General features: G+C 37.5%; 1 long non-coding RNA gene across 1 annotated transcript; it reads right to left on the minus strand.

Moving 5' to 3' along the window:
* Positions 1-427: 427 nt before the first annotated feature.
* Positions 428-24,747, minus strand: LOC133267241 (uncharacterized). Its single transcript, XR_009742682.1, has 3 exons — positions 24,636-24,747; positions 16,776-16,902; positions 428-1,124 (listed from the first exon to the last, which is right to left on the minus strand). It is a non-coding gene; the product is annotated as an uncharacterized LOC133267241 (long non-coding RNA).
* Positions 24,748-25,073: the final 326 nt, after the last annotated feature.

Below are 25,073 nucleotides of genomic sequence, written 5' to 3' on the forward strand. Positions count from 1 at the left end.
TGGAAGGGAAACTTTCATCCTGTTGAAGCAGTGTATTCTTTACAATTGTGTTTAAGAGAACAGTGTACATGCACTTCAGTCACTATTTGCTTCTGTCTGGTAGGAAGTTGTGATATTAGCTTTTTTATTTTTAGCAACAGTTACATTTTCTGAGAAACATTTACAGCTGATAACAGACTCTACAAAACCACCATAGTCAAAGAACAAATGTGCAGTCATGGAGTAAAATCAGTCCTCTAACAGCCTAAAATTAGAAAGTATATCATTCTTCTAATTTGATCTTCTAAAGTGAGCAATATCTATTTGGCTGAATAGGGTACAGTTTATGTGATGTCACATTTCAATAGTTTATATTTTTACTTCAACAATGGGTCAGCTTATGATAATAGACACATTTTGTTACAAAATAAATACGAAGGCATTTCAGGATTTTTTTTTTACCACATTGAGTCCTACAGCATCAGTAGATTTTTTTTTTAATAATTTACTTGTATATATGTTTATATATATATTTAAATATATATATATAATTTATGTAGAGACCCGTATCAAAAATAAGAGATGTAGTACAGAAACAACCAGTAGTGTTCACTGTCAGCTTTGGTACATTTCAACAGATTCTGCCTTCAAATGTCAAACTCTTCATTTGTAAGTAAGCAGAATATATCAGCAAGAGGTAACCAGAACAAAAAATCAACATGTCCACCTTTGTGCAACACAAATCTTCACACTCCTCTCAGCACACTGGAGTTTCCACCTGCCCCAAAATACACAGAAGGCTTTCGGGAAGACCATTCTAAGTGCTTTTAATTGCCGCATAGGGACTGTTTCTTCTCTTCTTCCAGATAACCCTTGGCTTTCAGCACAGAAGTGTGACAACGCCAACAGCTTCCTTATTCGCAGGGATGCTCTGGTGGTAGTTCAAGCATGAAGAACCTAATTTTTTACAGGAAGTGATCTGAGGGTAAAAGTGAGCTGGGAGCTGGTTAAGAAACTTCTTGAACCTAGGTGATTTTTCTTAATGTGTTTTTGGAGAAGCTGTTTCTCAGAAGAATAGCAGCAAAAACCACACCTCACCAGTGTGATGTCAGCATATGTGAAGGTCCAAGCTCTTCTTCTGAATGCTGTAATAAATTAAAAATGTATCAGTCATTAGTACTATCAGTAGCAGTGAGCACTGCACAAGCACAGCCTGGCAGTTTGTATTTGGAGTGTTCAGAAATCTAAAATAGCCAAACAAGAGGTGAGGGTATGAGTCATCCCTAGCAAGATCTTGTGGCTCTGTCTTAATGGCAAAAGCTAGATCAGAACACAGCCCTCCTGAGCCATAGCTCAATGATTTCACTTACAGCTAGCTGTATGCCCAACTGAGGGTTTCTAGACCTAAAATATGTCTCTTTGTCATCTCAAGCAAGGTAACACCTTTCACTGTTCTTTTTCCAGCCACTGGAGTAAATTAGTGGAGCCTGCACCATGCTTCCAGCAGTGTTTCTACTTCACTTTCAGTTGTGCAAATGTGGATATATCTACTCTTCAAAAATAAAACCTTCATACATGCAATAGGTACCTAAACTCCTATAAGGCCAAGTGCCCCAATTTACCTTTTAACAGGACCTTATATGCATTTACATCCTTAATGTAAGTATGCTGGCATTGCACCAGCATGCAGCCACGCACACCAGATACGCACACATTTGTGTGTGCATGTGTATCTGCATATAATTCCAGCTCAATGTCATGAAAGCTGCAAACCAGTCTGAATATACAAAAAAGTTCTACCTTTCATTTGTCATTTCAACCCACTTAGTTCACGTTATGACACGGACATACTTCAAAATAAAGAAAGTAACCATAACAGCAATACTGTCCATGATTCATTCTACATTAAAATGTGAGGTCTGCTCCATACTATGGGTCTAAATTCTGCCCTGAGATAGTGGAATTATCACCTGATCCAAAACCTCAGTTCTTTCAAATTCAAGGGAATAGCAAATATAGAACCTAAATCTTTAGATTTTGGCAGTTCCCTCATACAAGGCCAACCTAGAATACAGCTGTATACAGGCTGCAAGAGAACTGAGACTTGTGGGTTAGTCTCAGCACTTGTTACCTAACATCACTAACATCAAACAATCATATTTCAAAACTTACCAATTTGTAATGGTAGCTTCCTTGAATGTAAGGCTTTCCTTAAACAGATACTGAGGATCTGTTTATTTTGGCAACAACTGTTTGCAGCCCTATGAGCTAGGAAATTAAAACCACCACCTACAAGAGGATTCATCCTGCATAATGTTGCCAACGGGTGTCTACTCTAGATTTCCTCTGTAAAGTTAACTGTAGGCAGGCAGTAAGTAACCCTAACGGGGGTGAATTAGCCCACACATTTAACTAATGTCTCATATGAAATTAAGATGTCTTGTGGGAATGCCCACCATTCTCCACTGAGTATAGAAGGGGGTCCACAAAGAGGTCAGATTACACAACTAAGTTGGCTAAAATTAGTTCTTAGACTTCACAATGCATATACCATACCAGCTTAAAAACCTCAAGGTTGGTGCTGCAAATATTCATGGGTTTCCTGTATTCAGGGTTGTAGTACTCACGTGATGGTGGTATTTGTATGAATGCAACAAGCAGAAGACTCTAGACCTTCTTAAAGTACACTACATCAGAAAAGGATACCCTAACCCTCCTTTCCCCTTACACCTAAACCAATTACATTTTTTGCTATCTGGCATGTACAAAACTATTTTACTACACAGACATAGAAAAACTTGTGTTTTCAAGGTAAAATTTACACAAATGATGAAATATTTTCCCATATATTCTTATTAAAGCAGCACAGAACTCTCCCTGTCATAATCAGGAACACCAACTTTAAGGAAATCCTCTTGTAGTCTTTGACAGCAAAACTACCAAAACTGTGAGCCTGTCGGATTCTGCACCATCAAAAGGAGTTATCTGACTCTTCCATGTCACTAAGCAAGACAGATATCCCAAGCAAATTTAGGTTTCTTTTTCTACATAGCTCTAAGCTCTTGATAAGACAAAGCCTTAAAGTAAAAAGACCGCTGTGAACAGCATAGTTACATACACATTTTAAGTCTTCAGCTCATTATACATATACACACAAATATATACACATATTGATACAGAGGGATGCACTTTAAAATTAAAATTTCACTGTAATCCTGAATTTTGATGATCAGTTTCCACTGGAGAGTTCACTGTATTTTTTCACTCAATATATCTGATGAATGTAAAGCACAAGGTGAGAGCCTGAATAAACTTTTTTCTAACTGAATAACAGCAAACAATATGTATTTATTCACAAACTAAATAAGAATACTGGGAAAGTTCAGAGATTACACTTTTCTGTATATTTCACCACTGCAGTTATGCCATCCTTAGTCTTGTTTACACTCAGGTCTGCATGTGATTTCTACCCTTTACACCTCACTTTTGAATACAGCCCACTGAATCAGTCAAGGAGTTCTGTGTGAGTGTGAAGTACGTGCTTAGGGACTGGAAAAGGGTTGGGTCTTTTTCTGTCCTCTTCTTCTTTAGGAAGAATTCTTACATTCTGTTGTATTTTTGATACAATTCTGAAACAGAGTGTGTTATATTCCAGCGTGCTTAAAAAAATCTGGTACAGACCTGAAATAGATTACTTAAGAAAAAAAAACCAAACTGAACTGTATTTACCCAGTTCAGGCAAACTGTTTCACAAGTAGTAATCTCAAACAACCAAACTATTTATGTATGGACCATTATGCACACAGCAACTAAATGTTTTGTAAGTAGAGATACAAGAAACCAGTAGTTTCAGACATTTGTTAAAGCATTCACTTCCTGATCTCATAGGACTCTCTTTTTTAATTTATTAATGAACAGTTTTATGAACTTCAAATGGAATTAGTTCCACCGCAAAAGTTAAATGTGCAAGTGTTTACATTATGATAGCTAACGTGCATCTAAGGGAGCAAAGCAGGCTCCGAAGAAGCCTGTCCAAAGAAGGCACATTGGTAATTTGCAAGCAACAAAATCTTTGATCCCTGCAAGAAGGGCTGGCTTATCACAAGTAAATGAAAAATGTTTGTAAAGTAATACTGCAGAAAGAGATAAAATACTGTGACAGGTATTAGAATGGTCTATTAAAAAACAGATTTTTAGCAGTACAGAACTTGCTGAATTACAGCCCCTATCAGGCTTAGCTGTATCCTATAACTAAAACTGTATTTCCTACGCCTACTACAGTAATGCATAAAGAGTAATAGGCTATCACTGTTCCACTGTCTACTCTGTGGAGTTCACTGCTATCATACCCCTCAAGTTCTTCAACCACTATTTTCTTCTGCTCATGAATTAGGACATTTTTGATACTTCTTAGAAGTAAATATCTGCAAACAAATATTTGTCTTTCTAATAAACAACCATTCAATTTTACAAACTTCCCTCATTTGTTACAGCATTTGGATAATGTTTACAATTCTGAATTTTTACACATCTGCAACCAAAATTAGGAAAAATTATTTTTTCCTGTTATTCCAATACTGCACACTGAAAAATTCTCAATGAAAAGAAACCTAAAGAAGTGACTTGTGAACATTAGTTTATCTTAGTTTAAACCTTCTGAGTTTAAAAAACCCCAAAGCAAACAGTACATCATTCAGTGTACAGAGTTTAAAGACATAAGAATTTAACATTTAAACAGCCTCTAAGGCTGCTAAGTACATACTTTCAACATGTACTTAGGCTTTACTAAGACTAGCTAATGCTCCCACTCATCACATGACACATGCTGCCAACACTGCAAAATGAAAAGTATTAGCAGTGTCAGAAATGCAAGCATTTCCTCAGTTGGCAGGAGCAGGAAGGTGGAATCAAAACACTACAACAGAATCACTGTGAAAAAGCAGCATGGTGCCCCTTATACAGCAAATTAGGACATACAGTTAGTGAATGAACACATTTTTGCTTTTATGCAAGTCACTACTATTTGTCCCAGTACCCCTGCACACACAGACACAGATATATCACTGCCTTCTACTGTGTATTTTTGTATTTATAGAATCATAGAATAGTTAGGGTTGGAAAGGACCTTAAGATCATCTAGTTCCAACCCCCCTGTCATGGGCAGGGACTGTCCACATTAAACCATGCCACCCAAGGCTTCGTCCAACGTGGCCTTAAACACTGCCAGGGATGGAGCATTGACAGCCTCCCTGGGCAACCCATTCCAGTGCCTCACCACCCTTACAGTAAAGAACTTCTTCCTTATATCCAATCTAAACATCCCCTGTTTAAGTTTTAACCCATTACCCCTTGTCTTGTCACTACAGTCCCTAATGGATAGTCCATCCCCAGCATCCCTATAGCCCCCCTTCAGATACTGGAAGGCTGCTACGAGGTCTCCACGCAGCCTTCTCTTCTCCAGGCTGAACAGCCCCAACTGTGTTCCACATTAGTGTTCCATACATCTTCTAGGACAGTCTTTGCAGTAGTTATATACAGACTGAGTTGTAAAGAGGGGACAGAAAGCAATCCCTTTAAATAAAAAAGCCTTCTTAGAGACAAGCTCCCAATAGGAATATATTTAAATGTGTGAATTTAGGGTGAGGGTTTTACTGTTGCTTTTTAAAAGCCATCAGATTTACAGAATTTGCCTGACAGGGGGATTATTGACACTTACCGACTATATGAACAGAGTCAGCATTTGCAGGGCCTCTCACCAGAGCATGTTCAGAAACACTGCTGCAGGGAGCTTGCATCAATGAAGGTATAAGAGCAAATCTCACACTTGAAAGCCTTCTCACCTACCAAGAAATAGAAAGCAAATATTAAGGATATAGTATCTTCCATGGGAATATAAAGTATGAGTGGGAAATTCAAAAATATTAGTGGATTCGTATTTACAGCACATCCCCCAAGCCACAACTCACCTTTCCCATGATATTGTTGCTAAAGAAGCATGATCTCAGATAATGGTCTAGGCAGTTAAATGCCAGTCTGTTTTACCAGTAGGAGACCTACTGCATATAAATTTGGCTTCCATCAGAAGTCTAATCAAGAAAAAACAGCCAGAACCATTTCCAAATTTAGTTTTGATTTTTTTTTTCCTGAATTGAAGTTCAGAGGGGCAACTTTCAGCACGCCCTATGTCACCAGTAAAAAACAAACAAAAAAATCCCCCAGAATGGGGAAATGTAGAACAGGAAATTTCCAAGCAGCAACGGAATAACGCTAAAGGAAAGTAATTTTAACTTAATGAAGAAAACACCCAAAGAATTTTTCGTGAAGACAACAAGGATAACAATAACAAAGGAAAACAATGACCTCCAATAACAAAAGCAACAAGAGGTACATTCTTAAAAGGACTAGTCTCCCCTTTCACCTACATGCCCACTGATGATTTCTAACTTACAATATCGTCCTGGGTTCAGCAGTAGCAGGCATTTTTCTCCTTCTTAGTAGCTGGTGCAGTGCTGTGTTTTTGACTTTCGGCCTGGGAACAGAGCTGATAACACTGATGTTTTTAGTTACCGCTCAAATGGTTTAGTCTGGCCAAGGACTTTCTGAGCCTCATGCTCTGCCAGGGAGGAGGAGAAGCTGGGAGGAAGCAGAGGCTGACCCAAACTGACCAAAGAGCTATTCCATACCACAGCACGTCATGCCCAGGATGTAACTGAGAGTTACCCAGAAGGGCTAGAGGACTGTGGGGCTGGACGAGGTATGGGTTGGTGCTTGGTTGGGCTGGGGGGGTGAATTATTGGTCGGTGGGTGGTGAGGTGTTGTATTCTCCTCCCTTGTTGTTTCTCTTCTCATTATTATTATTGGTAGTAGCAGTAGTGATTTGTGTTATACCTTAGTTACTAAACTATTCTTAACCTGTGGGAGTTGCATTCTTCTCGATTCTCCTCTCCATCCCTCCAGGAGTACGGGGAGGGCAAGAAGGGGGGGAGTGAGTGAACGATCTGCCTGCCTGGTTTTAAACCGTGACAAATATTTATCTTCATATTTTTCTGATGCATGAAAATTATGAAGTATTAGCCTTACAGTGAAGAACCTGGGAGGAACCTAACTAGAAAGAAACCACAAGCTAAAAAAAAATGAAACAGAATCACAAAATAGTTAAGGCTGAATGGGATCTTGGGAGGTCATATAGTCAGACTCCCAAATAGGCAAACCTATTTTCATTTTTGCAGCCAAAAATAAAACTCAAAACCAACAAGTAAGTACATTTTAGAGAACATATTTTAGGAAACTAAATCTTAACACCAACCCTGGAACAGAAATAATTCTTTTCAAGGCAGTATTTCATGCCAACACTACTACATCTCCAGCTATGGTTTTATTAGTGTTATCTTTTAAGAATTATGCAGGGGATATCACATTGAGTGACCACTGCATAGTCAGCATGATGTGGAAATCAAAGCACTTTTTCTGTGCACTCCCAGTTGTCAGTGGGGAAGCAAACAGGAAGAGGCTGATGAGATTTTCAGGAGCAGTTATTGATGGTTTGATAGCTAGATAATAAATCACATTTTCACCAGTAATAAGCAGCTTTCTAAAACTCATTACATGTGTTTGCAGTAGGTTATGTAGCAGATCAGCAGCAGAGCAAGGAATAGGAGATAGTTCTGGATTTGCAATCCTTCTTCTAGACAGTGACTTATTGCCTTCATTTTTTTGCAAAAGTTTAATTTATTTTGCAAAGTTTTAGTCACTTGTCTACTTATGTACCTGAACATCATTATCAGTGCCCATACACACTACCTAGCCAGCCCCCTAGGAAAAGTTGGTTCTCTCTTCTTTGGCTCTCACTCTCCTTTTCCTGTACCTTTTGAAGCCCTGTCAGTCGCCTTCTCCATCAGCTAAGAATATTTAATAGAGCAAATGTCTGTCTTTGAAGACATGGCATACTTGCTGCTACAGGGATTGAGAGCCATCTGTCTCAGTAGCGTAAGATGTCTATCAGCCCCCTTCACACCTATGTTTCCTGCCAGACATCTGCCTACCCTCCTCTGCTGCCATGTGTGATGCCATGGCTCCAGTGCTGCAGGATGGAGCACCACCCATATCACTCAAGTGTCAGAGCGCTACCCTCCTGCCAAACCACTGCAAGCGTACTTAATTTCTTCAACTCGCTGAAAAGCTAATTTTGCCAGCGTGGACAAAGGTGGATATTCCCTATTCACTGCTGCCAGATCCTACAGGAGGATCTCCACGATTTATTTATTTAAGTATTATCATAAGCATCTAATTGACTCCCTACTGTCCCGTCCACCCACTCACTGAACGCATCAAGTAGCGGGTTTCTGAAGGCCATTAAGGCAACACAGCACATTCCCATCCTATTTATTCAGTTAAACTTATTTTCTATTCCTGTAAAATGCTCAGAAGACAGGAGAAAGCTTTACTTTTTAAATACCAACAAGACGGAGCAGATTCAACAGTTCCAAGCTACAAAGTACATTCCCCTGTATAATTCAGAATTTCTTATACAAGTTGCTTTCTTGGCGGAACGATGGACTTAATAAAACTATGGCAATGCAAAGTCTATATAAACAGATCACTTGACTGAGACAGAAAGAACCCCAGAGCATCAGTCACAGACAGGCTGGCCCTTTGATAGAGGTTCAACATTCAACTTTAAAACAGAAACATGAAGCAGGAAGCTTTCCAGAAAATGAAATGGAATGTAGCCAAACTGGACAAACAACAATGTATTATATTAAAAACCATGAAACATGCCAATGTGTGCAAGTTGATTTAAAAAGTTTTGAGAAGACATTCCCATTCTTTCCTGGCCACAGAGCAGCAGTACAAAAATAGAACTTACAAACTGGTTGAAGTCTACATCCCTCTGAACTAGCAAATTCATCTTTTCTTGTTAATGAGCCATGGGCATAAGGTGTCCTTGTCTTTGAAGTATCTACACCTTTACATAGGTGTCTTCTGAATATAAATCTCGAACCAGGGTCAAACATATCCTTAAAGACCAACATCTCTGAATGCCATAAAAAAAACCCACTTCAGTTAAAAAACAGCCTGTTTTCTTAAATCAGATCACATGTTTGATATTTGCATATTCAGTGTGAGAGGGAGAACTACCTATAGGTAAAAAATACCCCTTTTCTGTAGAAATCCTTTTCATGTCACAAAAGAATCACTCCTACACAGTATTCAATATTCCAACTCGATAGTATTTTTTTTCCCCTCCTGAGTGGTAATATAAGGAAGACATACATGCAATCGACCTGCATCTGCTGTATCAGAAAGGTCTTTAGCCTTGTTTTGTACTCACAGTGCTGGCAGTGAAAGGCTTTGAGGCCAGGATGCATTCCCACGTGTTTCGACAGGACTAACTGTAAGAACACTTCCTGTCAGAAAGGAAATGAACCTTGTCACATCTAGAAAATCACCATCTATTCCTCCTGTGTAAAGTGGTCTAAGGGATGACATTTCTCAGTTAATGCGTTAATTAAAGCTTTTAATGCCTTTTATTATGAGTATTTAAGGCAGTTAGTTAGGAAAGATTGATATCACTAGGGAGAAATGACAGCACAAAGATTCCTATCAGACCTGTCTACGATCAAATACTTCAGTTACTATTTTATTATCTTTTAATTATTTATTTACATTCCCAGAATTACATACTTTGCTGTGTTAAAGCAATTTACTAGCAACCAGTATTGCACAATGCAAGACAATCATACTCGATTATTGTATCTTGATGCTTGAATGGTCCATCTATGTTTCCTAGATTTTCTTCGTCTGAATTAAAAAAGACAGATTCTATCTTCTCCACTGTGTGACCTGCTACTCTTTCCGGCCTGCAAGTGGAATTTATTTAAAATTAAAAATAATGTGTATGAAAATGATGTGTGCTTATATACAAAGAGAGGATTCCTAGGGAACACAACTGTAAAGCATTTGATAAGTACTACACAGATCACAGATCTGCTGTTCCAAGTTCCTTGATTTTCCAGATTCTTCCCCACACCATGCTTAGAGTTAAATGGTTTTGAGTTATTCTATGTCTTAAGCACTTAAAGCTCCTCACAACTCAGAAACAACATAGCAAGCACTGGCTGTTCACAAATTCAAACACAAGTCTAATACTGTAAAGTCACATCTTCAACACACAGTAACTTCAAAGGTAGAAATGTAAGCATCAGAGAACATTAAAATCTTTGTCCTGTGGAAGTCAACTATAGCAGATTTAAAAGGTGCTTAGCTCTCTACCCAGATTATTGATCAGCGCTCAGCAAAAGGAAACAATGTCATTTTGAGTCATACCTGTAAATAATTAATTACTAAGTAAATACTATTTCCAAATACATGCACTACATTCACATGTTAGATGTAACAAACAGGATTAATCGTTCTTTAAACATTCTGTAATGAAAACACAGCTATTTTCATCGCATGCTATGAAGGTAATTAAAGTTCTGATATTTTGGAAACAAAGTATTTCAGAAAGCAATGAAATTAGTTTTTATTATGCCCAAGACTTCTACTGGCAAAAGTATTCTTGCTAATTCTAAATTAAGAGTGAATTATACAGCTGTTAATTTATGCAACAGTATTCAAAACAAGGAAGATGAAAAAGGGATGTAACCCTCGGATATTTGTGTGGATTAACATTTTCTTGCAGTAGAGCTTACATTGCTCAAAGAATAAAAGCCCTTAATTTACATGAGGGAACTTAGGTAGACAGGGGAGTTGTTGACTTGTTGGATGCACAGAAAGTGTGAAAGCTGAAACAGTGATCTCTGTATAACCAAGGGCCTATATGGAAAAATCTAGATTTTAACAGCAAGCTTCAAGATGAAAGCCAACTCTGAAAGGCAAGTTGTGCCTCTCTGAATAACTCCTTGTAGTACTTTCTTCCCTCTTTCCTAAACATTTTGCTCTTTCAAGAGGAAAAACACATTAAAAAAAATAAAATTGTCAGAAATCTAGATTGTAAACTCCTACATGACAGACAGAACTTTTTCAGAGCTAGGAGAGACTGAAAATGCAAAGGCTAATTTCTGTAATATCTTTGTGAATCCAATACAAGTACAGCAGTTCAAAGGTATAACATACCAATTCACAGTCTAGGAAAATTGTTACCATTTCTGCTCATTGAAATCAGAATTAAAACTCTACTTTTTTATGCATTTACAGGAGATGTCTTTCACAATTTCCTTCGTTAGAGGTTTAAACGCTTTGTAGAAAAGTAGAGCTATTTGTATTTTTTATCTACTTGAATTACTACTTTATAGAAAAGTGTGAGCACAGCTGCCTGTTTCCAGCACATTTAACTTTGCTTTAGATGCAAATTTCAGAATTTTGAAATGGTTGCCAGCAGTGCCTATCTTATGTAGTGCCTTTGGTGCAAACTCCTCACAAATACTGATGCATTCTTTTTTCTTTAACGAGAAAAGAAAGAATATTCTGTAACTAGGAGGCTTGCTTCAATCTTCTAAGGTTAAGAAGCTGAAGTCCAAAGGAGCCTGGAATTTGTAATATTGATAGTTTAACCTTCCATTCTTCAGATATAAGTAAGGTGCATCTGAGACAGTGGGAAATTATGACCTGCTAAACCCAAAGTGTCTTGCATGCTCTTGATCAACTTTTAGGCTCCATGAAGGTCCCACATGCATTGTAACACTTATGATTTTAATGAAGCAACTGGATAAGACTATCAATAAATCACTTTAATCAGGAATCAGCTTCATTCTTCACAGTTCACTTTTGCACATAGATTATAGACAGCTGATATTCAGATGCCTCTATGATTTTCCCTTCTTTATATGAACTTTATATTTATATGAACTTTATACTGGTTAAAACTCAGTGAATGAAAAGGTTAGACTGCCCCCTCTCAGTCGCTTCTTGCTAACTACTTGATCTGTAACTGACAAAATTATGGCCACACACTTTCAAGAAATTCAGAATGAGATGTAAATCAGCATTTTCCCATACAGTCATGAAAAAAACATCCCATACGCTCAATCGGTAATATGGTATGCCTCCATAAAGTTTTAGTTTATAGAACTGCACTTTGCTGCTGAAATAAGAATAAAAATTGGTTATATTGTTTAGTATTACTACTACTCTCTGTGAACTGAGGCCTTTAATGTGCATGCACTGTCAGCAGAGTGCACAAGCCATCCTTGTACATTGTATTTATATGTGTATTATATGTGTAATCATATGTGAATTAAACCCATCACTATAATTACTGTATTCTCAGTTTTATTTTCTGATGGGACAAAAATGGTTATGACAACATTATTTTGAATTGGAATATTATATTAATGTAAATTGAAATATAGAAAATAAGCATTTGAAAGATGTTAAGCAAGACTTGGGTGCCACTAACTAATAACTGTCATGGGATCCAACTGTTTGGCTATTTTATCCTTTAAAATACATACACACCTAATGCCATAGTCATAAGAATCTTAAGCATTCATTTAGAACTACCTTCTTTATAAACTTGAACTTGATTTCACTAAATAAATTCTACTGCCTAATACTGAAAATGATGAATACTTCCAATCTATACATTTCAGCTACCCTTATAGCAAACAAATTAGGTAGAAATCATCATTTTAAACTTTTTAGATCAGTACGCTGCAGGTTATAATCAAAGAGGAACACTGAAAAGGCATTTGAAAAGTAAAAGCCAGCGCGACGTTGTTCATTTGCTGCCCCCTCCTGGGGAAAGCCAAAGCAAACAGTAAAAGCATCACAAGACAGCCAAGAAATTGTTCCCCGCGTATCATTACCTATGCTTCTCTGATAACTCATCCTTGTGACAGCAGATCTTTTTCCGTTTAAAGGCTTTTTTTAAAAAAAGTTTTAATTTTAAAGATCAATAGACTTTAAAATATATTTCCCAAATGAGTCTGTTAATCTAAGCATAATTGGAGAAATTTCTGGAGGAAAGAAACTGAGGCTTCTTACTTTGGCATTCTGAAGTCCTGTACAGCAGCACAGACTCTGCACTCAGAGTCAACACAACAACATTCTCTTCATGCTGTTCTGCCATCAGCTATTAGCCTAAGCTGTAGGACACAACACTGAACTGGCTACAATTTGCAGCAGATTCTGTTCTGCCACAGGGTTAGGACCTTTAGTGGGAAGAAATAAAAGCCACAGGATGGTATTATGGCTAACTGCTACTTTCATTAGTTTGCCCTTTGAAGAGGCTAGAAAAAAGAAACAATGTTAACATGAGGTTTGCTTTGCTATACAGACAGCACAGCAAAACTCAAGTCAGAACTAGGTATGAAAAGTTGAAGTAAGTTTTTAATCTTTGCAGTAATTTACAAGCATCATTCCAGGGAGAGCTCTCAGAGAACTAGTCCATAAACGCTTCTGAAACACAGAGGTAACACATTCATCAGATAATGACACATTTCATATATAACCTCAGACTAAATTTGGATCGCCACACTTCACTGATTTTAAAATAACTGTTGCAATGATAAAAAGATGTAAAATGCTTAATCTTGTTCTTCAATTTCTTTAAAACTGAGACAAGTTATTTCAAAATACCTCACTGTGAACATGGAAGCAACTTGTCTACCTGCTTTGTGAATCTGTAATGACTGAACTGTGCTTTGACTATGACAAGGCTTGTTAACTGACAATTCAATACAAAACAAAAACCAGCTGCCTACGTGCACCATCAGCATGTCGGTCTACTCCCTACTTTACTTGCCAAGCTGCTAGTTCACTTATCAGTGATCAGGCCTTTGACTATCCTTTTTTTTTCTTTATTACAGCAATTTCAGCAAGCTACTAAAACATGTATTTACTTCCTTCCACATGAGCAATTACAACTACAAACCAGGAAATCTAGATTCAATATAGACAATTACTTCATTCTTAGAAAACAGCAGGGTAAAGAAGATACTTGGGGAAAAAAACTCTGACAATTTGAATTAATTAATTATACACAACTGTAAAAGTCAGAAAGCGATTACTTAAACTGAAGGTGTCTATTGTGAAAATGTTTTCTCATAATGTAACACATATATGCATGGCCATAAATAACAACTAAGAAAGAAAATGCCCAAAACCAAACTCAGATACTTGGAAGAAACCGAGAAAAACAGAATGCACACCAACTTCTCTACCTAAATACTAAAAAAGCTATCATTAGAATATTGTATGATGTCCAGTTGTGAATGGGTGGCTACCAGAGATTTCTATCTTCTTTCTCAAAGGAAAATAAACCCACTTTTCTGAATAACAGGAAAGCATCAAATGTCATCTCAAGTTTTCTTTGGAAGAGAGGATGCAACTGAGGTCAGACAAAGTCTTAGTGTTAACTCTTACATCTACAGGTAAGTAGAATTCTGCATTAACTGGTAAGATTGGTGCTTCAATAAATACACCTCTTACAAATGCAGCCACGAGTGCAAAGGAAGCTGTACCCTGTCACAGTTCTTTCATTTAGTCTACATACAGAATTTCAAGAAGCCTCACAGCGCACCTCTTGGCTCCTCAAAGAGCACATCTCGGTGGCTCTCCTTTATCACTGCTTGTAACAAAACTTAAGAGAAAGCCTTTAGAAGCACCTTTTGATCAGCTTACTTTATTCAAAAGACTGGAACTTTCACAAACCAAGAAGAAGACACTTCTTCGAATAGGGAAGCTCATTTTTGTTCAGGCTATCTGTGGGCAGCTTTCTAGTAGAAAATAAGTAATAAATATACATGTGCCACATTATCAATTGTTCTGCAATGAACAGCTACAGAGGTACTTGGAGTATAACAAGCAAAATGGCAACTTTTGCCATGTATAGGTCATACCCTACTGTAGGCAATGCATGTACATTAACCAAAATCCTTCTAGTTGTTTTTGTGTTGAAGCACACAGAATTATCTTCAGCCTTCTTTCCTCTCTTTCATTTTTTTGTTGAGGTTTTCTGATGGATTTATTTGTGTTGACCACTCATCTGACATCTGGTTTTGAATACCTGATCCCAAAAGGAAGACAGAAAGGCTGTAGAAGTTTAGCAATTTTCCATATGCTCTTTCAAGTCTTCTCTTGATGGCCAATTAAGAAAGTAAATTAATTCAACAAGAAATCCAAAATACTGTATTGCCCAGTATTTTACATTACCATCAGTGACTGAAAGACTTCAGAATTCGAGATAAGATACTTTCAGGTGAAAGACAAAGTTGTAAAGGGGCTTTCAAAATAGCGTAACCCGTATAATTCAGTCCACTAACAGAGGAAAAAAAGCCTTGTTGATCATCCTGTGTTATGTGAAACACACACCAAGGGCAAAACAACAGCTTCTCAAAAGAGCTAGACAAGCCATTTATTTGGGTTGGAGTTTGTTTTGGTTGGTTTTGGTTGTGTGGTTTAGTTTTGGTTTTTATAACTACAGTGCAGAATTAGATACAAATTATTACATACAGGTAATGCTGAAGAAAGAACTACTCTATTTTACTTTTGGACATGAAAATACAATGAACAGGTATATCACATACTGCAATGTTTAGCTGCCATTCACACACACCCTAGAACAGATTATCATTCTTAGATGCACACTTTTGTCATAAAATTGCCGCAGTGCTGCCCAGCACAAAGAAAAACAAAATTAAATAAGCACAGATTATAATGATAAAAATGGCAGCATTTGGAAAATCGCTCCTGTGTTTGACACACTTGCTGCCACAATGAATATCCCTGTTTCTTAAAAGTGACAAAGTAGGAAGGAGAAATACGATTTTCAGTTGCCCTGAACCCACTGGTTTCATCAGATTACAATGATTTTATCATACAAAAGCTTTATCTAACAATCCACATTTTAAATAGTTGTCTTTTCTAAGTTTCCTGAGCTTCCTATGACCATTGTACATGTAGATGAAGATCAAGCAACATATTTGCATAATATAGCTATTACGTTGCAAGGAATTGATTAATTTTTAATATTTGGATATTCCTGACCTAATAAGTTTCCTTTCTCATTCTGTTGTAAAAATAGCATAAGATTCTAATTACATTGTTAAGACTAATACCAAGAAATGATAATCATTTCCAATGTAAAACATAAGCTTTGAAAAACCCACAGCGCTGCATACACATTTAAATATATAGCACGCTTGGCAAGATTAGGAAAAATTAAGTAAGCCCATTAGATGACTGAGAAGATAGCTAGCATTTGTGTCAGAGTAAGTAGAATACTTCTATATCTATTGAAAATATCATTTGCACGGAATCACTTAACTTGACTCAATCTTTTTGGTCCTGACAGAGTTTGGATATTATTGCTTTTTTATGAGGTAATTATTTCAGCAACAAAGCACCAAGAACCCTCTTTTCCACCCCACACTCCCTAAAACTGATGTTAATTGTTATATAAATGAATCGATCAGTTGCACCAACTCTGCAGATAACTTGTAAAATCCATCAACTTAAGCAGTATGTATCAAATGCTCCCCACAAGAACTTGTTAATGTAAGACGTTTCAGCACACTGTCATTTACAAGAAGAAAAAAAATAAAGATTTTTTCTTTACCCAGAGTCACCACGACTGATTTATTAAATTGCCGATTCTTTTTAATATGATAGCACAGTGTCAAGATTACAAATGCTGCTGGCTTATGGAGCCTCCAGTGACTGGGGGAAAAGGGAGGATAACTGCCAATTTTAAGACCATTTACAGATTAAAAAAGAAAAAAACAAACCTAAGCGTCTTGCAGCTTTTTGAGATGGTACATTCAAGATAGCATTGTGAATAAACAAATACTTACCTAACCCTCTATACAGTGTACACCAGCTTCTACAGCATTGTTCAATGGTCAGTAAGTCACCACCAACACAATGTATGTCAGGATGGTACAATGGAGCTGAAGCCAGTCGGTCTAGATGTCCCAGGACCTAAAGAAGAAATAGGTGAACTTACAAATACCAATGCATTGTATGGTCTCACAGCCTAGCCACTAAATGCATACAGCACATACTGCTGTATAATTATGTCATTTTCAGCAATTTATTTTAGTATGTTAATGTAGATCCCCAATATACTTCTCACAACCACAAAATAAATCCTGTATTAAGAAACAAAACAAAATTCCAGCTCATTAAGGTTCCTAAGGCAAGACATAAAAACTAGTAATTGCCAAAATTAAAGTTGCCTTGGTAACATTTATTCCATTGTTTTTTGTGTATATACTCTATGCTCACTTAACAATAAACCAAGGCTAATGAAGCACTACCCATTCTACACACTGTATTTTAGAAGGATCATGTGGGGGAAAGAATATGCATATACAGTCAAGTCAAGCAACTGAAGATTTTGCAAGTGTATATGCCCACGCAGATGACAAGTGACTTTGCATCCTTTATTGGGAGTTATCTTGAATTTCTGTGGGTGTTTGGTTTGTTGGGTTTTCTCTTTGTTTGGTTGGGGGTTTAGGCTTCATTTCTTTGAAACAAAGTACATAAGAAGTTAAAATATGCTTTCCAGATTTCATAATGGGGAATTATATTTGGGTAACTGGCATTGCTGAAACCTTTGCAGAAACCTCTGATGCTTGAATTAATTCCCATCTGAATAATGACAGTAATAGCACATAGAAGTTATTGTGTACCCTATTATTTTAATTCTGGTTCACGTGCCTGAGGCTCTAGATCCTTTCTGTCCACTTCAGGCCACACTTTTCCCCAAGTTATTTTAATTCTCTGAGACTTCTCACTATTTTCTTCACTGCTGATTATGGCCTGTCCACTAGCATTTTTCTTACCATGCCAAATTCTGCTCGAGTTCATTTCCTCATCATGTCCTCCAGCAACTTCTCACAAGTTTTCCAGCCACAATAACCTTTAGTATCCAATATCCAACTTTAAAAAAAATAAAAGTCAAGAACTTTTGCAGCCAGGTACCAAAGAAAACTGGCAAGTTTTCTTAATTCCTGTCCCTGCCTCCCTTAAAATCATAGAATCAGCTGGCTGGAAAAGACCTTTAAGATCATTAAGTCCAACCATTACCCCAGGACTGCCAAGACCACGTTACTAAGGGCCTCATCTACACGGTTTTTGAGGGAGCAGGGACAGTGATTCCACCACTACTCTGGGCAGCCTGTTCCAATACTTGATTACTCTCGCTGTAAAGAAATTTTTCCTAATACCCAATCTGAACCTTCCCTAGTGCAGCTTGAGGCCCCTATCTTTTGTCCTATCACTTGTTACTTGGGAGAAGGGACCAATACTCACCTCACTACAACCTCCTCTGAGGTAGTTGTAGACAGTGATAAGGTCCCTGCTGAGCCTTCTCTTCTCCAGACTAAACAACCCCAGTTCCCCCAGATGCTCCTAATAAGACTTGCTCTCCAGACCCTTCACGAGTTCCGTTGCCCTTCTCTGGACCCGCTCCAGCACCTCAATGTCTTTCTTGTAGTGAGGGCACAGAACGGAACACAGGATTTGAGATGTGGCCTCACCAGTACCCAGTACAGGGGGATAACCACTGCTGTGGCCCTGCTGGCCACACTGGTGCTGATACAGGCCAGGATGCTGTGGCCTTCCTGGCTGCTGGGGCACAAGCTGCTCATGTTCAGCTGTCAGTCAGCACCCCCAGGTTCTTCTCCACAGAGCAGCTTTCCAGCCACTCTTCTCCAAGCCTGTAGCACTGCATGGTGCTGTTCTGGCCCAAGCCTGTGGCACTGCATGGGGTTGCTCTGGCCCAAATCTTGCGATTTGTAATTTGTCACAATTAGCTTCCTGCAGTAAGTTATCTTCACTGCTCATTGCATTTTTTGGAGGCTGTGAAAAGGCCAAATCTCCACAGACTTTTACATGAGGAGTGTGCCTTTTATCTATTCTAAGAGAAGACACCATACAAAAAATGCCTAGGTCTTTCCTGCAAGCCATGGACTATTATGCCTTCTTAAATAAAAGGTATCCATGGTCTTACCAGCTCTAATTCAAAACATTAGGAACAGACAGTTTTCCCCCATATGCATTCTAGAAAACTGGTTGAATCATTTTGCTTGATCTGTTCTTAAACAAGCATCAGTTGGAGGCAAAGAAACATGAGAAATTGCAGTTTAAACAAAAACAGAAAAGCAAGACAGAAGAGCAAGTGAAAACTGCATATTTAAACAAACAATATTAGTAACAAAGAGAGCATCTAGGTTAGTGAAAAAAAAAGGCAGTATGGTTTTATAACACTAAATATGAAGTAAGCTGTTAAAACATAGAGGAAGCATGAGAAATGCAGGCATACGTCACAAATAAATTTAATTTCCATTTTCAGAAGAAGGGGTCTCCTTTAACAAGTCTTGGGGAAAGCATATATCAGCATGAAGTAGAACTGCTGCTAGAGACGCATAGCCTCTACCACTATTAAAAGCTAAGTTACAAAAAATCAAATTTGATGGTATAAAAATGCACAGCTCCCCTCCTTTGTTCACTCTGCAAGATACAAAGCTGGATAGGGTCCTTTGAAAGTTGCTTCAGGATTGTAAAAGTATTTAAATTAGCCTAAGTATTGCTTATGTGATGGCACTAAAGTAAATATATTGATAGGCTGCTACATACTTCCCTGTGATATTCAGCCTGCTTCAGTTAATGAGATTAACTGAAGACAGCAGATAGAAATCAGAGATGCAGAGACAAGTCCCTCCACATAGCTCTGCTCTAACCACAAGTCTAGCACTTTGTAGGTCAAGGTCACAGGAATTGGGACTGCTAACAGCATGAACTGCAACATGTATTTTTGACATTTTTAAATGTCCACAAAGGAATCAGAAAGAAACCAAACTCTTGGTCAAAAAAAGATCTAAGTTGTAGACTGAACCTGGCTTGCCATCATTCAGAGTATCACACTTTCAGTGTTATTCCAGTAACACTGACATAAAGCTAAAGTCAGAAAAGTTTCAGACAAGAAACATCCTTCAGTTTAATGTTTTATGCAGTACAGTATTCCTCCCTCCTCCTTCCAAGTGAAGGGCCCAGTAGTTTAATAACAAAAACCCAATAGATCTGTGAGGTAACAGAGTCTTCCTTGTAAGAAGCAAGAATCTCTGCTATAGCAGATAAAAATAAAGCTGTCATTGAGTAAAATGGAGCAAGACTGGTGAAGGAAAATAAACTTGCTGCTACTAACTTAACAAAGAAGAATTTCTTCTTAAACTACCAGGCAACTTGTTAGCCAACCAAGCAATTATCAGTTGCCAAAGTAAGTCCATCAGAAACTCAAACATAAAAAGGATCCAAGCCCCAAGCATGCTGTCATGCATCTGGTTTCCTGCACTAAGTGTACTTGCTGTCTTCTCTCCTCTACCTAGTTAATAGCTGTTGAGCTGCCAGCTCAATGCAGCTGCTACATCTCACTGCTACCATTAGCCTTTGAAGACAGGGATTCTTGTTTAGTGCAAACTGTAACAAGCAAACTGTAAGTCCCGTATCCTCTTCCCCCCCTTCAAAACACAGTTTTACTTTAGCTTAATAAATTTTAAAGCCTTCTTCCACCAATTAAATCTACCAGTACATAGACTTGCATTACCCAAATATTTAGCACTGGGAAATTCACCTTCACTTGATAAAAGCAGACAGAAGCAAAATGTTTAATCAGAAGTCCTGCATATGCTTTTAGCATTTACAAAGCATTTGTTACACTTCATAAACTAAGCAGTCAACCCTCTCACAAAAAAAAAACCAAAAAAAAAAAAAACCAAAACCCCACCAAACCAAAATGCCAACACCTGTTGAAGGAGAAAGGGGAATTAAAAAAAAACAAAACAAAACAAAAAAAAAACCAAAACAACCCAAAACAACACAACAGCCAAAAATACACCTCTTTGGAAAAAACATCTCATCTCTCATATTCAGTGCATGGATACGGTTTGAAATTGTAACCATGGCTGTACAGATACCTGTAGACTTTGATTCATTCCTTAGCTGTATAAAAAGTCACAGAGTTTAATATAATGGGTTAAAATCAAATTAAATCCATTAAGACTGTGAAAAACTAGGGACTATGGTATTGTTTATTAAGATTTATGCTAAGCCTGATGTAAAGATTAGACAACAAAAGAAAAGATAACCGTGGTCGCTTGTGCAGACTAAACCAGACACCGCTTGCGCAAGTTTTGAGGAAATATCTGCAAGTTTTGAGGAAATATCTGCAAGATGTTCTAAAAAAACTGGCAGACATATGGGTGGGGGCAACTATTGCTTTGCTTAAGTGCTTTACTTGCATAAGTTGACACCAAAATTACTTACAAACCGCAGGACGCTTACTAAGGGCTTTTGCAAAACAATTCTAAAAATTATTGCACAGCAAGTCGAAGACCATATATGGAAAAGGATATCTAAAGGTAACCGAGGAGGACTTCAAGCCTTCAGCCTCAAGGACCACCAGGAGGCAGAAAAAAGAACCCCTAACAACAACTGGGGCATGCGCAGAGTACTCCGTTGAAGATACGAATGCGGAACTGGAGGACTGATAAAAAGGGACTGTTAGAACTGTTCGGTGCGGCAGTTGGTGGAACATAGACTCCCCTGTCGCCCAGCGCTGTCTTTGCTCATATTCTACTTGCTATAATTAATAAAATTTCAATTGGATTATGATCCGTTGTGGTCCTAATTTATTACAAAGACCAAGACAATTCCACATTTTAAACAATTACTAAACATTCATACTTAACTCCTGTGTAGTTTTAAAGTGTTTTGTGCTTATTTAAGTAATATGAGGCTGCATTTGGCTGAAATACACAGTATTTCAGAAAAAAAGAGCAACTATTAATTGAAGAGGCAGTTTGACCAAAACCAAGGTTAGCTCAGCTCTAAGGATGATCCCCCAGTGTCAAAACAGCACAAAAAAAAGGATAGTGAGCAGTTCTCAAAGACTTCAAACCAGAATTTAAAATGAGCTCACAAAATACATACTTGCAGTAGAATTATTTTGGTATGAATTATAGAACCTATGAAGAATATTGAAAGGACAACTGGGAAACATCAAAATACCCAAGCTTTAAAGGATTTACTGGTGAGATGAGATACGCTTCAGTTGCACATTTTCTTCTAAGTACATATCCTAAATTAGACAGTAAATCTGTCTAAATTTGGTCTGGAGAAAGTACTGGCTGCAGGTTTTGCAGGTTTTGCATAAAGGATTTCTGTTAAATGGAAATCAAGATCACTATCTCTTTCCTGTAAAGGTTTTAAAATAAAATAACTTTATAGCAACTTCTGGACTGTTTAAGGTTTAAGATTCAAAGGCCAAAAATAATGACAGGCAGCATGATCAGTCTTTCAGACCTTTTGCCTCTTTATCCCTGATGCAGATGGTAAATAGTCACTATGCAGTCTACAGAAATATCAACAACTGCTTTAATTTATACAAGTAAACAACAGATAACATTGCATAACTGCATACAAGAAGCTCTCAGCATGACAGATCAGTATCTTTGTCCTACATAAGAAATTAAGACGAAACTTCAATGTACTCCAAAGTATTTGAGCAATTTGCACTTTTCCTCACTGAGCAGGTCAGGTTTTCATGTAGGTTCAAAGTTATAAAGCACATTGTTGCAAATAATGTTAGCAATTACAGCTAAAACTTGAAACTAAATTAAACACAAGCTTGGTGCTAAGGAATATGCAGTTAAAACTTATTTCCAAAACTATTCCCATAGCAAGCAGGAAGGCTCCCATACCCATTGGGTCAGCTTCAAAAGTATAATAAATTGGCAGAGAACAGTTCTTTGTAATGCTATGGTAAAACACCCTTTAAAGGAATAAAACACCTGAAAAATACTAGCAAGCTGAAGACTACTCAATTTCTTTCATGTTTCTTCTCCACCTCAGAAATGCACAGAAATTAACACAATGTTAAACAGACATTTAGAAGGGCTTCCTTTGTTCACATTTATTGCAAAAATGCAAATATTAAAACCAAATATAAAACATTCACAATTCCATCATACTACCAATAATTTAAAAAGCTATTAAGTATTGAACCTACTATACTTTTCAATAGGAAACTAAAATTAAGCAACCTTTCTGAATGTGTTAACCTAACAGCGACCAGTAAATTATAATCTTCAAAAATTCACAGTACCCAGACATAATGAAAATTATCAAAAGAGGATCCCAGAAAACCTCATCCCAGACTTTCTCACTACAGTTATAAGGGGAAATAGATTCTTGATCTCCCTCACACCCCCTCCCCCTCAAAAAAAAGGAAACAAATTATTAATTCCAGACACGAGTTATAATTTGCCAATACAAAATGCTTTCCCTTTCACTTAAGAAAACATCGTTTGTATAAGCATTCATAAACCTTTTTCACTGTTGTGGTCATCTCTAGTTTGAAACTGTGTGAATTTCAGCTGTCTTTTTATGTGCTCTGCTTCCCAACCTCTTAGAAAAAAAGTTAAGACTGGACTACAGGCTTGTTGCCAGCTTACAGTCGTATGCAATGAAGCGGAGACACTGTATGTCGTTGTTCTAAAACTGACCCTTTCTTTGGTTCCTTTCCCTGCAGAATTTCTGCAATAACCTATGAAAATTTTATTTCCTGCCCTTTTGAACAGTAAAAGCTCAGAACCCCACCTATCCCAAAGATTTTAAAATTAGACTGCACAGTACAATCTAATCTAAACCCTTCAAAACCTACACTGCAACACAGATGCAATGCCCAGCCTGGCTACAATCACAGGAAGCCCTGTAATTCCACATTCCTAACACTCCTAACATTGCCTGTTTTCTTATCTGAGCTCTGTCACAAACTCCAGAGTGCTCCTGTGAGCCACCATCTTATTTCACATAAATCACCTGGCTTTGCACCGGCTTTACTGAGCAATCAGAACCGAAGAAATAGCTCAAGCCCAGAAAACAAGACTGGTCTGTATGAGCAGTAGCAACCATGGAAACCTTACCAAAATCAATCAGTCACTGCAATCACCTAAAACACTGTCTGGTTCAACAGAAAAATGCCCAGGCTACCTTTGTACACACACCTTTCAAGATTTTAACCAGTCTTAAAGGTAAGCACTAAATGCATGTCTTTACCAAAGACAAAACAGTTGCAATCAGTATGAGAAACATTTTAATGGTATTTCCTCCTTGCTTAAATAAAGTATAATTGGTTCAAACCCAATATTTGTAGTCAATGCAAAGGAGAACAGCACTGGAATTATGTCCTTTTGTAATCTGAGAGACACAGATTGTGTTACTTTGCCAAGGACCCTCATTTATAAATGGAGGCAATATTTAGCTATTAGCAGTGTCACAAAACTTAAGAGATAAAAAACATTAACCGTGATAGAAGTACCTTCACAGTAATGTTACAGAGCCATTAAAAAGCTAATAATATTGAAATTATTAGAATATGATGGTCAACTACTCCTAGAAATAGTCTGAATCCTCAATATAAAATGAGACAGGATTTTGCAGAATTAACATCACCAAAAAATGAACAACATTTATTAGAATTTTTGCCATTTTCATATTTTCTTTGTTTAAACCAGTATAAAGATACTTAACTGATAGCATTTACAGCTCATGCTGAAACTCTCTAGTAAATTTGGCACTGAGCAAATAAAGTTAAGTGCACAGACACATGTGTAGCTGAGGCAACTGTATGAGAATAAAATTTGACTTACTGGTAAAATCACTGTACAGACATTTAAACACATCCTGATAAAGGCAAACTACATAAGGCTTTCTTACTTGCTCAGTTTCAAAAGATGATGAACATATTGTGCGCCTGAAGAGATGAGGCACTCTGTGACATAAGAACACTTCCACTGATGAGGCACTCAGGTTTCTTATATCCCTTTGGTGATTTTAAATGATTCTCCATTAAGCCCCCCTCAGCCATGCAACAATAAATACACTTAAAGCCACAATCGGCATCATGAACATCTTCATGGACTTTCTGAGCATCTTTTGACTATGTTGCACACTGTAGAAACGCTGCCTTCTTTCAGAACCCAACTTTAAAGCTCAAACATCTTTCACAGAATGAGCTACCCCTTTACCGCCACATCCAGCTTTCTTCTGATTTTTGACATTTTTTACACCTTGCTTCAGCTTTAGAG

The sequence above is a fragment of the Pezoporus flaviventris genome, unplaced genomic scaffold (assembly GCF_033815535.1).
Source record: "Pezoporus flaviventris isolate CSIRO_AGI_PZ_B2104156 unplaced genomic scaffold, CSIRO_AGI_Pfla_v1 ptg000007l, whole genome shotgun sequence".
In the NCBI taxonomy this organism is placed as follows: Eukaryota; Metazoa; Chordata; class Aves; order Psittaciformes; family Psittacidae; genus Pezoporus; species Pezoporus flaviventris.